We start from the raw sequence: 14,729 nt of genomic DNA, 5'->3' as shown, positions 1-14,729 counted from the left end.
TCAAGAGTTTTGAAATGCCCAAAAACTTCACTTTTCTTTTTCATAAAATACACCCAAACTTTTCTGTTATAGTCATCAATAAAAGTGACAAAATAATGATAGCCTCCAAGAGATGCAGCTTTAGTAGTCCACACATCAGAGTGGATTAATTCCAATGGCTTCTTACTCTCTTGAACATGTCTAGGAAATGGTTTCCTTGCCTGTTTTCCAAATTGACAGGCTTCACATACCTTATGCATTTCTGCAACCTTGAATTTAGGCAATCCTGCAACAATATTTTGGGCCTGCATTGATTTATATCACTGTACATTAACATGACCAATGCGTTTATGCCAGATATCAATATCTGCAACTACACCGATCCCATGTGCAAACATTGCTGCACTCAATTCAGGCATGTCTGCATCCAACGTAAACATTCTGCCTTTCTTCTTTCCTTTTGCTATCAAGCGACCTTTATTTTTCATATCCTCAATAAAGCATCCATGAGAATTAAATCTGACCTGCAAGCCCTGCTCAACCATTTGACCAACAGAAACTAGGTTCTTGGTGATATTCGGGACATGAAATACATCCGACAGGTATTTCTTTTTCCCATCTTGCATAGACAAAGGAATTTTTCCAATCTGCATAATAGGATGTGCAGTATCATCACCAGTCTCCACAAATCCTGGTTTTTCCATTTTCCTTGCATCCTGCATCCATTCTGCATAACCTGTCATGTGGTTTGATGCACCTGAGTCAACATACCACACATCGTTGCTTTCTTTTGCACTTGTCACTGAATTGGTCATGTGCTGCACCATAAACAAATGCTCATTTCTGTCATCACCCTGTCTACTAGAAGATGCATAATTTCCTTGTTGCAATTTCCCATTCATGATGTCATTCTGCTTTTTATAGCAGTCTTTAGCCATATGACCCATTTTACCACAATAGTAGCATTCAACATTGCTGTTTGCATTTTGGCCTCTTTGCCATCCACCACGACCTCTTTGGCTCCCCCTGCCTCTAGAGTTACCACGTCCTCCTCCATAGAACTGGTTTTCTTGAGTTTGCTGCATATTCTGATTTCTACCACGGCCTCCAAATCGGCCTCCTCTACCTCTGCCTCTACCTCTTCCAGCATTTGAGTAGAAGACAGTTTCTTTTGAAATTCCTCATGAAGAAGATGCACCACCATTTCTCTGCTCCTCAGAAATTAGAAGAGCAATCAACTCCTCAAAATCAGGAAATCTTTCACGGACGGAAATGGATGTTCGGAACTGTGCATAATCCTTTCCTAGACCATTCAAGGTCACGGAAACTAAATCATCATCTTCCACTGGCGACCCAATGGAAGCAAGTGCATCTGTAATCTTCTTCACCTTCATGTGGTACTCATTAATGCTCATACTTTCTCTTTGTACATTGTGCAACTCTTACTTGAGCTGCATTTTCCTGGCTTGCGTATTTGTGCTATACATTTTTGATAAAGTATCCCATCCTCCTTTGGCGTACTTGCATCCTGAATATGCACAATCATAGATCTGAAATACTGATAGACAGCCAGTACATAACTTTTTTGGCTCTCTCATGCCATGCTTTAAATGCCTACATTTGCTATTGATTGGGAACATCAGGAAGAACTGGTTCTTCTTCATTTCCTGTAACAAATTTCCAATATCCTTTTCTAATAAGGAAATTCGTCATTCTAAACTTCCATGCTTGGAAGTTATTCTTGTCAAGCTTTTCAGTGAAAATCTGTGAAAGAGAATTAGACGCCATTACAGAACACTGCAAAAAATTCTTTCACTGTAAAAAGCACAGCTTCAGCCTCACAAGGGCAAATCTGCAAAACTGACGAAAGTGGTATTTGACCACACAGTCACTTCCTAGTGACGATTTTGCATCAACAGGCAACAAGGATGATTCTGTAACTCCCAGTGTCTCTACGCACAGGCATACGATGCAATTTCTACAGTAACTTTTCACCGACGTGTAGAACAGTAGTCGCACAGCATAAAACTGGGCCTTTTCCTAAGTGCGTATGCAGAAAACTTCCGCCTCTAAAACAGGCCCCGAAATGGCCTCAAATCAAAAAAACAAAGCAACTAAGGGCTAAAGCCCTTGCACGCAGCATATACTGCCCTCTTGCTACACCGCGAAGGGCGTCTCAATCTGAGACAATGCACTCTTGTACTTTCCGGCTGTGCTACCTGCAGAGACTTGCTCCCAAAATAGAAAAATAAAAGCAACACTGGTCCTCTTACCAGAACACCGCGAACTTGGTTTGCTTTCTTGAGCTCCTTACCACGAACAAGGCTCGATACCACGTCAAGATTGTGGGAGAGAAGGAAGGAGTCTCACTTGTAGCTTTCTTGCTTGCACAATGGGGGAATACACACAAAGGTGGAGGCTAAAAATAGTTTTCCTCTTCTTAGTTTGTGTAAGCCAAAAAGAAGTCAAGTACATAGAAATAGAAGAACCCTATATATGGGTCTCAAACCAAACTCAACTAACTAAGGTGGCATACTAACTGAGCCATGAACTAGAGTAGATAAGGATAGATGTTATCTAGCTATTATTCATGGGTGGTGTACCAACCGCATCTGCAACCAACTAACAAGTCGGTGACATAAATGCACAACGGTCACCCTGGCATATCACGAGTGGAGCTCGATATCTCAACATGAACATACATGCCTTAGCATTGATTTCCCTCTTAACCTTCTTGGGATTGATCACCTCCAACTTCTTCTTCTCAATCCCTTGAAGAATAACTTGATGTTCATGCCATTGATTTCCCTCCAACTTCTTGGGGCTGATCACCTCCAACTTCTTCTTCTCAATCCCTTGAAGAATAACTTGATGTTCATGCCATTGAAATTCCATTTGCAACCTTCCCAAATCCTTAATAAATGTGCCAATATTCTTCAACCAATTACAGCCAAGTATCACATCAATGGGGCCCATCTCCAAGGCAATAAGACTCACCGAAGTGGTACATAACGAAGATAAAGTGATAGGAATGTTAGAGAAAATCTAACTAGTGCTCTCATAAGCTCCATTTGGCACTTGAATCCATAGAGAGGAAGGCATTTCTTGAGTGCTCAACTTCAGCCCATCAAGAGACCTTGTTTTTATGAAGCTATGAGTACTCCAGGTGTCGATAAGAATATGAGAAATTGTTCCATTGATGTAGCCTCTAAGGCATAGGGTATTATCCCCTTTGGAACCATCCCATGCGTCATGGAAAATAAAGCATAGCTTCAAGGAATCTAGATCATCCATATAATATCCACTTGGGTCGAATGGAAAACCATCCATGAGATCATAAAACTCATCATGAATGTCCTCTTCATGTTCATGCATCTGTTCAAGAGTGGATGGGCTCTCAAGCTGAAATATATTTCCTTCATTTGCTTCCAGTATGTCCTCCTTGTCTTTCTGCTTTACGTTCATCAGCCATATTATCAAATTGTCCAAGTATCCAGCCTCTAAGAATCTCTTAATAAAGAGATTCTTGAGGTTATTGAAATTATTGCGCTCTACAATGTCTAAACTTGTGTACCAAGTCCTACCCTTATCACCTAGGCACAGACCAAAAGCTTGCAAGCACTGAGCGAGATCAGTGAGGCTGTTGGCCTTGTAGAGCTGCTCGAATTGCTCCATGAAACTATACGGGTCATCGTTTGGCTGATACTTAATCTAACTTCTTAGCAATAACATGGATTTTCGATTAGCTCTTAGAGCCATGCACTACAAGATATAGGCCTTATACCGACATTTAAAGCAACGAAAATGCAAATAACCAAATTTGCCCCCGTCGTCACAAAAAGCGTCGTTATTGGGGACGCCATAGAATAGTCGGTATTACCGTCGCTATCAGCGTCGGTATTGGCGTCAGTAGTGCGACGCTGATACCGATGCTAATATCGACGCTGATAGCGATGGTTTGTGACGTACATAACGACGCCAATAACGACACGAGCAGTGAAATTTGTGATGCTAATAGCGACGGTAATAGGGGAAAAAATTTTGTTGTGTGCTTTATGAGAGCCATACAAAATAGTTTCTGCACTACTGTGTACAATGCGCTTGCAAACAAAAACAATGTATACTGAAATCATAAAACTGATACATGAAATAAATACATGATCGCATGAAAAGCGATTGGTACAATCATGACAGGATATCACTTATACATAGAAAATGTCTACATAGATGAGACGACTCAAAAATAAAGGTGTATGAGCTCCAGAGATCCAAGGGCAAGCTACAAATCCTCGTCCCCCGAAAGCTCGTCCCGCCACAAAGGAGCATCGAATGGACTCTGCAGAAAAAGAAACAACACATCACTCTACCATACAATAATGCATTCAAATATCTCATGGTAACTACGGACAAGAAAGATGAGTGACTTACAGAGTCGCCGCATCTATACAATCGGTCGATCAATGCAGTGAGACCATGCCTCTCTGCATATCGAGTCTCAAGGCTAGTCGGATTGCGATTTGTTATGGAGTGCTGCAAAGAAAACAAAATACTAACTGTTAGAAACATGATTGTCAGTACAAAGAATATTTCAAAAAAATAAACAAGCAAAACAAAAGAAAAACTTACAAAGTCCTCCACATATGTCCTGTGGCCGCCACTCCCAAGATTATGGACCACTCCGGCCTCAAGTCATGCCCTCGCCGCCTCGCGCTGCTGACTCTAACGTCCTGGAGAATCTGTAGCCTCCTTCCTCAGTCGGCACCAGTCGTCTGTATCTAACCACTCGGGCTTTGCAGCCCCACTCTTGATTGCCTTGCGTGCATCGGATCGTCTATATGACATGTATGCATGCATGCAATCCATCATCCAGCCCGTAGAGAATCTATCTACTGCTGCTAGCATCGGAAACTCCTCGTGCAAGGATGCTAGTATGTAGTCCTTACTCCCCTCCGGTATGTTCTTCCAATGATCCAAGACGTTGTGCCAAAAAACTTATTGGCACAACTCTCTCATGCGAGCCATCACCCTCCTCCCCTCATCATTCATGATGATGGCTCCTGACCTACTATCGGCTAGATATCTATAACCCCCTAGAGTCTGCCTAAGATGGGTCCTCTCCCATCTGCGTCTACGCTTCTGGACATATCTAGGAGACCCCTGTGCATCCAGTGTATCGACAGGGGTAATATCTCTCGGAGTGACACCCACAGGGTTGCCACCTATTGACGGCTGCGCAAAAACCGGAGTAATTGGAGTAGACGTCCCCACAGGTGTGATAAATCCTGGAGGTGACGCAGCTCCAACTGAACGACAAGACGGAGACACCGCGTCCGTGTCTCCACAGCATCCACCTGAGCCTGAGGCACGCTCCCTGGAAGGGTCACGAGAGCGAGGAGTCGCACCTGTATCCCGTGTCGACTGCGGGCTCACTGCCTCTGTATCTCTGCAGCATCCCCCTGATCCCGATGCACTCCCTCCCTCTAGCCCAAGTCATGAGCGTCGAGCTCGTCTGCTCGAAACCGAAGCATCCGATCGCACTGAAGCAGATCTAGTAGAGCGCCCTGACGAAGACCAAGACAACTCCTGGTCTGCCATCTCTCTGAATCTGGTGAATTGGTCTGGAGACATGCGTGTGAAGATGTCCTGTAACTCCTCATCGCTCATCTCTCCACTCATCCTGAAAAATGTCACTGCACAGATAAAAAATGATGTTAGAATAATCAATTTAAATCATACAAAGCACAGTAATATAAATCATTTAAAAAAATCTCACTTAAAATGCATCGATCATGTACCCTTATAAGCGATTGGTCAACGAATTGAATAAGTGGATGCTCCAAGTATGAAGTATCCTATGGTCCCATGTTAATCTCCTGACACAACTCCGCATATACTGAAAGGTCGATAGACATGTCCCAGAAAAAAATGAGTCCGCCTCATTCTCAAAGAATTCTTGGACTCATGTATTTCCATCATTGTCAGCCGATGCTGACTCCAAGCTTTCGACGGCCTCCACCCCTTGCAATATCGACCCCTCTATTTGCATATTATCTTCATCTATGCTCGGAATATCGCTTTGATCATATACTCTTGCACTTCGGGGAGTTGAAGGTATAATATACCACCATCGAGGTTGTCAGGGGTTTGGATAGAAGATTACCTGTTCACAAACACGTATAAGAGAGTTCAAACCATTGTGACATAAACCATGTCGTAATACAATTAGCAAGCAAATGAGTCCATGCACCTGTTCACGATGGGCCGGCAACACAAAGGTGTTGCACAAATCCGTCCATTTTTTTTCGGAATCTATTTCGAGAAATCCAAATGGACCTCATCGAACTGTTGCTCCAACTCCTCCAAGTACCACTTTGAACCACTGCACATCAAATAGTATCATGGAGAAGCTACGGTAATCCACCGTAACAATACTTTGTAAGTTCCCAAAATACTCCATCTCATCCACAACTGTGTTTGGATCCGTTGCTCGTCGTCGGCTCTCTTGCTCAAACCTTGCCATGATACCACAGTCCATTGTGGAGCGCATTTTGTCAATATGCTCCATGCAAAAATGTCGTGCACGCAACCACGCTGCACTATATATTTTGTACTGTACATTGAAACACTCAAATTAGATGTCTTATATAAAATTTAGATACGAAGATTCTAAACCCCTCATCACCTTTGGACTACATCCCCTCAAGAATTTCCACTCCTCCATTGAGACCTCTATCCCTTCGCGAGACGCTGCCGTCAAAGCTCCATGCAACCATCACATTAACATAAACCGCGGCATCTCCTCCATGCCTTCGGGATAACGAATCGATTGATGATGCGTACTACATCAAAATTCAGCTCGCGCTTCCTCTAGATCTGGTACTTGGTGAGCCACGTCTCCATAGAGGCATGGTGCAACATACAAAAGCGATTCACCTTCTCTTCCATTGAGGCATCCATTCTTTTTTCTATCCCATTTTCAACCACCACATCTCCAATCAGTCTATCATCGTCCTTCAGCGGACCATAGCATTTCATTGTCTGGTTCCACCATTGGTAGCCATTGTGAAATATGCATTAGCGCCTCAGACACCAACCAACCTTCGGCCATGCTACCTTCTGGCCGAGCTCGTTGTCGCACAAAGCCTTTCAGGGTTTTCATGAAGTGCTCCAAGAAGAACATCGATCTCGTATGGTACTGATGGTTTACTCCTCATAAGTCGGGAGATCATCATCAGGGGGTGTTCTATCTACTCCCATCCTTCATATCTCTCCTCCCCTTCAGGCAATGGCTGATCTTGTGTGGTTCGCTATGTATGGTAGAGGCTAGACCCCCATATTCAGACCCCATACAAAAGTGCTGGTGTGACCAAGGTATCAAAGAGCCATAGCTTTGTTCGAGGTTCTTGAAATTGTAGACACGCACATTAGCGTTCCATGGATCCCAGGGCAGCGTAGCGACATGTCAATCAATTTGCTGTGGCCTTCCTCAAGGTGAATCTTGGCCCTGAGAATGTGATCCCCAAGTAAACATATTTTTGGACCACCTCAACTATATCCTCTCCATATTTGAAGTGGGGCATGGACAGGTCCAGCAATCTCCACTTCATCCACAAGATGCACAAGAAGGTGGATTTGTATCGTGATCATGCTAGTGGATAGGTATTTCTCAAACAGACAGATCGTCTCCACTGCTCCTCGCCTTGCGAATTCAATAGAGGACGTCTTAATATCCTTCTGTGAGATTCATTGCACCAAGTTGACAACCTGTAAATGGCCCCGCGTATTTCTGGAGTAAGACATCCTGCGATCGCGATCGGTAGTACAAACTGCCACAAATGAGAAAGCATTATGAATAATGGCTACATTCCAAATAGCAAAATGCCCACACTAATTACAATCCATTCGTAGTACAAACCTGACATATCTTATGCCAGTCATGGGATATTAGCCCTGATAATTGGTCGTCTTTAGAAAATGCGGACCTGAGAGAACGCATCATACCCGTCGGAGTGCGGATAGACTTGATTACTTGCTTCACAATGTGCTCTTCTTTAGTGGACAAAACCCAAGGAGCGCGAGGAAGCTGCACGCGACCATGAACACTCGACTATGGTCAAAGCACCTCCATCTTACCTACCTCCTTCAAATCCATTCATGCCCCTATAGTGTCTCTCTTTCCTGTGATGTGGTCCCATAATAAGCTGCCCACATTCTTGAAAATATGCATGGGATCCAACAAGTGGTTGACCTGTAAGTGGGTCCAATATGGCAACTCTCGTACCAGCTTGCGGCGTTCATATGTGTTGGAGGTCTCCAAGGAAACCTTCCCTGAGTTCATGATCCTCCAGCAAGAAAGCAGTGTGTCCTTGATATACCATCTTCTTCATGGTTTGTGAGTCTAACTGTGGCCCGCACAATGGACATGCATGATAACCTGAGGTAACCAGACCTGTTCCAACACCACGACCTAGTGAATACTTGATTGAATGAGATAAAATATAGATATTACCAGCGAGAACGGAGGTATGCTCACTTGAGCACTCTCCCAATCACGGAAAGTCATGCATCGTCCACATGAGAATGGCTCGAATATTGGTTGACCGCCGATCATCGCGCCTACTCATATCTTGCACGGTGACCCCCTCCTCCCACAAAATCTTAAGCTCATCGACTAATGGACAAAGATACACATCCATATTTTTTACATTATAGCGGCCTGGGATGAGCAAGCTAAGGATGAGATATCCTTTCTTCGTAGAGAGCCATGGAGAGATATTGTAGTTGACAAGAACTATAGGCTACACACTGTAAGAAGTTGAGCGCAGACCGAATGGGTTCACACCATCCATTGCAAGACCGAGCCGAAGATTCCTTGGCTCTCGGGAAAAGCCTGGGAAGGTAGAGTCAATGTGGCTCCATGCGCGCAAATCCGCTGATATTCGTTGAACTCCATCCATGGACCTATTCTGCGCATGCCACGTTGTCAAGCTTGCTATACCAGATGTTCAAAACATGTGGTTTATGCGAGGCATAAGCGAAAAGTATCTGAGAACTTTTTGAGGGATGGTTTGTCCTTGCAAGTCCTGTCGATACCCGTGAGCACCACACTTTGGACATGTCTCCATAGTCTCGTATTCTCCTCGAAACAGTATGCAATCGTCGATACATGCATGGATGTTATTGTAGTCCATGCCAAGCTTCCGTAAAATATGTCATGCATAATCACGAGACGCAGGCATGGTATTTGCAGGTGGTAATATATGATATTTCAATAACCTGAAAAAAATCATAAAACACCTTGAAAAAGCACAAATGTTTGTAATAATAGTGCCAAAAAAAAAATCAATGAAGCATATGTACAAGGTACCTGAACAACTCAGTCACACTCGTATCGCTCCACCCCTATTTTGCTTGCACACTTAAGAGTGCAAGTAGTATCTTTAGCGGAGATACTCGACACCCATCATATAATGGTATGGATGCTTCCTCTCTAAGCGGATCAGAAGTCTTGACATCCATGGGAATCAATGCATCAATCATTGCCTCCATCTCAGGCTCCAAGATTGTAGGTAGGTCTAGAAGGTTGCATGTCTCCTCTGGCATTGACGGTGTAGATTGGCCTTGCGAGTGGTGGATTGGCTCCTGCACTCCATCCATCGCATGCCCACGTACTCTTCTAATTGGCTGCAAAGGGTGCACTCCCCCTTGGGACGAGACATCACCTCCCTGGATAGAAAATTTGCCAGCAAGACCCAATCTTATTGTATATGGTATTCAATTAGCTTGCGAGTACAATGCATGATTGATATTAACTTCAAATTACTGTTTGCTGAAAATCCTCAATCGGCTAATCAATGATCTCAGATTGAAACTCGCCAAATTGTCGTACGTGTTTTATAGACAATCGGTGTTTTCGTCTAATTGCCAACTTGCATTGAGAGCAAGGACATGGGACACGCTGATTAAGATACGCCTCGCGGTCTTGAACAACAGGACCTTCTTCGTTTTCCATTTTGTCTACATTACAACAAACAATTTGTTTTTGTTATCATTCTTTTCTTTTCTTAGATTGTTATCCTCTCCTTCCATCTCTCTCTTTTTCTATGACCTAGCATATAGTATCATAGAACACTAGTACTTAGTACCTAGTACTCGGTACACCTAGCACATAATATTTCGTTTTCTCTCTTCCTCTCCCTCTCTCATTTCCTCTCCCTCCCTCGCCCTCACCCTCTCTTTCCCTATTAGGTTTAATGATATTTCTCTTTTTATCTCTCATCTCTCTCTCTCTCATTTCCTTTTCTCTCTCCTGTCTCTCTCATTCATTTTTCTCTCTCCTCTCCCTCTCTCATTTCATTTTTCTCTCTCCTCTCCCTCTCTCATTTCCTCTCCCTCCCTCGCCCTCACCCTCTCTTTCTCTCTTTTCCTATTAGGTTTAATGATATTTCTCTTTTTCTCTCTCCTCTCCCTCTCTCATTTCATTTTCTCTCTCCTCTCCCTCTCATTCCTCTCCCTCCCTCTCTCTTTTTCTCTCTCCTCTCTCTCTCTCATTCCTCTCCCTCCCTTGCCCTCTCTCATTTCTTTTTCTCTCTCCTCTCCCTCTCTCATTTCCTTTTCTCTCTCCTCTCCCTCTCTCATTTCCTTTTCTGTCTCCTCTCCCTCTCATTCCTCTCCCTCCCTCTCTCTTTTTCTCTCTCCTCTCTCTCTCATTTCCTTTTTCTCTCTCCTCTCCCTCTCTCATTTCCTCTCCCTTCCTTGCCCTCACCCTCTCTTTCTCTCTTTCCCTATTAGGTATAATGATATTTCTCTTTTTCTCTCTCCTCTCTCTCATTTCCTTTTCTCTCTCTACTCTCCCTCTCATTCCTCTCCCTCCCTCTCTCTTTTTCTCTCTCTTCTCTCTCTCATTCCTCTCCCTCCCTTGCCCTCTCTCATTCCATTTTCTCTCTCCTCTCTCTCTCATTCCTTTTTCTCTCTCCGCTCCCTCTCTCATTTCCTTTTCTCTCTCCTCTCCCTCTCATTTCTCTCCCTCCCTCTCTCTTTTTCTCTCTCCTCTCTCTCTCATTCCTCTCCCTCCCTTGCCCTCTCTCATTCCTTTTTCTCTCTCCTCTCCCTCTCTCATTTCCTTTTCCTCTCTCCTCTCCCTCTCTCATTTCCTCTCCCTCCCTCGCTCTCACCCTCTCTTTCTCTCTTTTCCTATTAGGTTTAATGGTTTTTCTCTCTTTTTTTCTCTCCTCTCTCTCTCTCATTTTTTCTCTCTCCTCTCCCTCTCTCATTTTGTTTTCTCTCTTCCTCTCCCTCTCTCACCCTCACCCTCTCTTTCTATCTCTCTTTCCCTATTAGGTTTAGTGATTTTTCTCTCTTTTTCTCTCTCCTCTCTCTCTCATTTTTTCTTCTCTCTCCTCTCCCTCTCTCATTTACCTTTCTCTCTTTCTCTCCCTCTCTCATTTCCTGTCCCTTCTTCACCCTGACCCTCTCTTTTTCTCTTTCTCTATTATTTTCAATATTTTTTTCTCTTTTTCTCTCTCCTCTCCCTCTCTTATTTTTTTCTCTCTTCCTTTTCCTCTCTCATTTCCTCTCCCTCCCTCGCCCTCACCCTCACCCATACCCTCTCTTGCTCTATTTTTCTATTATATTTAACATCTTATCTCTTTTTCTCTCTCCTCTCATTCTTTCTCTTTTTCTCTCTCCTCTCCCTCTCTCATCTCCTTTTGCTCTCTTCCTCTCCTTCTCTCATTTCTTCTCCCTCCCTCTCCCTCTCTCATTTCCCTATTATGTTTTCGTCTCTCCCCCCTCTCGCTCTTCCTCTCTCATTCCCTCTCCCTCTCCCTCTCCCTCTCTTTAATTTCCCTCTCTTTCTCCCTCTCCCTCTCCCTCATTTCTTCTCCCTCTCTCATTAAATACAAATTATATAAAAAATAAATAAATAAGAGGGAGAATACACTCTCCCTCTCTCATTCCCTCTCTCTCTTCCTCTCTTTCTCTCTCGTTTCCTCCCCCTCCCTCTCCCATTTCCTCCCTCTCTCTCTTTAATTTTACTCTCTTTCTCCCTCTCCCTCTCCCTCATTTCTTCTCCCTCTCACATTATATACAAATTATACAAAAATTAAATAAATAAGAGAGAATACACTCTCCCTCCCTCTCGTTCTCTCATTTCATCCCCCTCCCTCTTCCATTTCCTCCCTCTCACTCTCCCTTCCTCCCCCTCTCCCTCCCTCCCCCATTTCCTCCCTCTCCCTCTCTTTCTCTCTCATTTCCTCTCCCTCTCTCAATATAAATACACAAATTATAAAAGCAAAAGGGAGAGGGAGAGAGAGAATGCACTCTGCCTCCCTCTCCCTCTCTCATTTCCTCCCTCTCCCTCTCCCTCTCCCTCTCCCTCTCCCTCTCCCTCTCCCTCTCCCTCTCTTTCTCTTTCTCTTTCTCTCCCTCCCTCTCCCTCTCCCTCTCTTTCTCTCGCATTTCCTCTCCTAAACAAGCAAAAGAGAAAGAGAATTAAACCCTAAACAAGCAAAAGGAGAGAATGGACTCACCGATGAGATATGGTGAGGGTTTGGCGGCTCCTCTTCGCGACGAAGGCTCCTCCTCTCCTTCGCGAACGACGGCGGCAACGGCGGCGGCAAGCCTTCTTCCTCTCCCTCTCTCACAACGATCGCTCTCTCTCTTGCTCTTCCTCTCAAAACGATCGACGAAAATGCGTGAAATGAACACGCGCTCGGTTTCGGCCTTTTTTTTTCCCTGTGGGGCGTCGCTATTTGCGTCGCAAATGCGACTCAAATAGCGACTCCGCTACCTGCGTCGCTACCCGCCATCGCTATAGGTTTAAATCCTTGTAGTGATGGCTAACTCCTAACTGTAGAAAAGTGATTCAACAATGAATCCCTATTTGCATTCACTGCCAAAGTCTTCAATGTTGAACTAAAATACTTCAATGCATCAATAAGCATACATGTTGCCCTGCATATCTCTGCCCATATTTGCCAAGTGTTTCATGCTATCATACATTTGCTTACATATCATGATGCCATACAAATTATCCATACATTTGCCAAATATATCATGCTACCCATACATTTGTCAATACATCATGGAGCCATTTGCCAAGTACATCATGATGTAGACCAAAATACCTTCAGTAGCAATGACTCATTGCATTACAATCTTTTCCACTTACCATTGGGCACAAATTTTATCATGACATTTGAGACAACAATCAAACAAGGCAATGTCAAGGTTAGGGAAAAATAGATGAGAAATCGGAAGCTTGGAGTATGATTATGGCAACGAAATCAGAGTGGTTTTGTAATCATTAGCATGTATGAATGCTCTAGGGAATGATCATGTAATGCATTTAGGAATATGGATCAATTTTTTATCAATTTAACCTCTCTTTCCATTAATTGGATAAGCTCAACGATAGGATATTCAAGAGAATCTAAGATTAAAAGATGATTGAGAATACCTCTTGTACTCGATGAGAAGGAATTAGTAAAGGTTGCATGTAAACCCATGAATCCTTCTCAAACATTGCTCCTTCCTATTTACTATGATCATCCTTTATATTGTCTATGTAGATAGCAGAGATAGAATCACAAGGTCACGTTTGCTAACATCTAGAGGCCATTGGAATGGATTTGAGAAGAATGCTACTTAGAAGGAGAGGAATGCTAGTGAGAACACTTTAGAATAGTGAGAAATAGAGATGAAAGAAATGAAAAAGTTGGGATGTGTATAGAAGATATTAGTGGCTACATGGCTATCTATGGCTATGTGATCACAGAAGGAGGGATTGGATGAGAAGATTTATGGAGTGGAAGTAAGAGAATGACCAAATAGACATCATTTCTTGTAGAAATTTTTTTTTAAAAAAGTTTCTTTTGACTATACATGACATAAAAGAGGATTTGGGGGGAGAAATTTCCTTTTTAGAGATGGAAAATACCCCTATGTCTCGTGTACTACCCCTATGCCTAGTGGGATCCACCTGACATAGGGGTAGTAAAAGTGCGGGAGAAGGGGGAGTAAACGAGACATAGGGGGGATAAGCTTATAAGTGATAGGCTCAATGCAAAAAAGTAAGTGCATAAAATGTGTAGTACACCAACCCCTCTCCTATTGATTGAGCTCTAATCTCTTGAATTAGATAAGTTATCATCTCCTAAGCTAAAGGGTCCTTTTTGAGTCCATTAAAATGAGTCTTGTATGTGAAAGCATTCTTTATTGAGGGGAAGATGAATAATAAAAACTTTGAGATATTTGATAAGAGAGGTAGGGATAGAGTTTGGCATCACAAAAGGTATTGTAGGAGGAGGCACTAGAGTGTGAGACTATTGCCCAACTATTGGTTGCAACATTGGAATATAGGTAGAAGGTCCACTATGTATGAACATATGTGCAAACTATGATTATCAGCTGGTCAACACTAGGGGATGGATATGTTTGGATAGGGAACTCATGTGAATAATACCCCAAAGGTGCTTTCATTTGGAGATGATTCCCCATCCTTAATGGTATAGAGACATGAAACTAACAGGGCTCTGGTTATATAGGTAATCCCTTGACCAATAGTCTTAAGCTAGAGAAAAAAATTCCATGTGAGATTCATTCTCAGTGTTGAAAGGCCCAATTGTATATTAGGTGATTGGGAATCTATCCTAAAGAAAAGCTAAATTAGGTGATTGAGATTGATATCTGAGTGTGGAAAGGTCCAATTATATAATAGGTGATTGGGAATGGATCCCAAAGAAAAGCTA

The sequence above is a fragment of the Lygodium microphyllum genome, chromosome 8 (assembly GCF_053477565.2).
Source record: "Lygodium microphyllum isolate KBCC chromosome 8, Lygodium_microphyllum_v1.1.10, whole genome shotgun sequence".
NCBI lineage: Eukaryota > Viridiplantae > Streptophyta > Polypodiopsida > Schizaeales > Lygodiaceae > Lygodium > Lygodium microphyllum.
The sequence above is the reverse complement of the archived record's forward strand: the minus strand, read 5'-3'. Positions refer to the sequence as shown.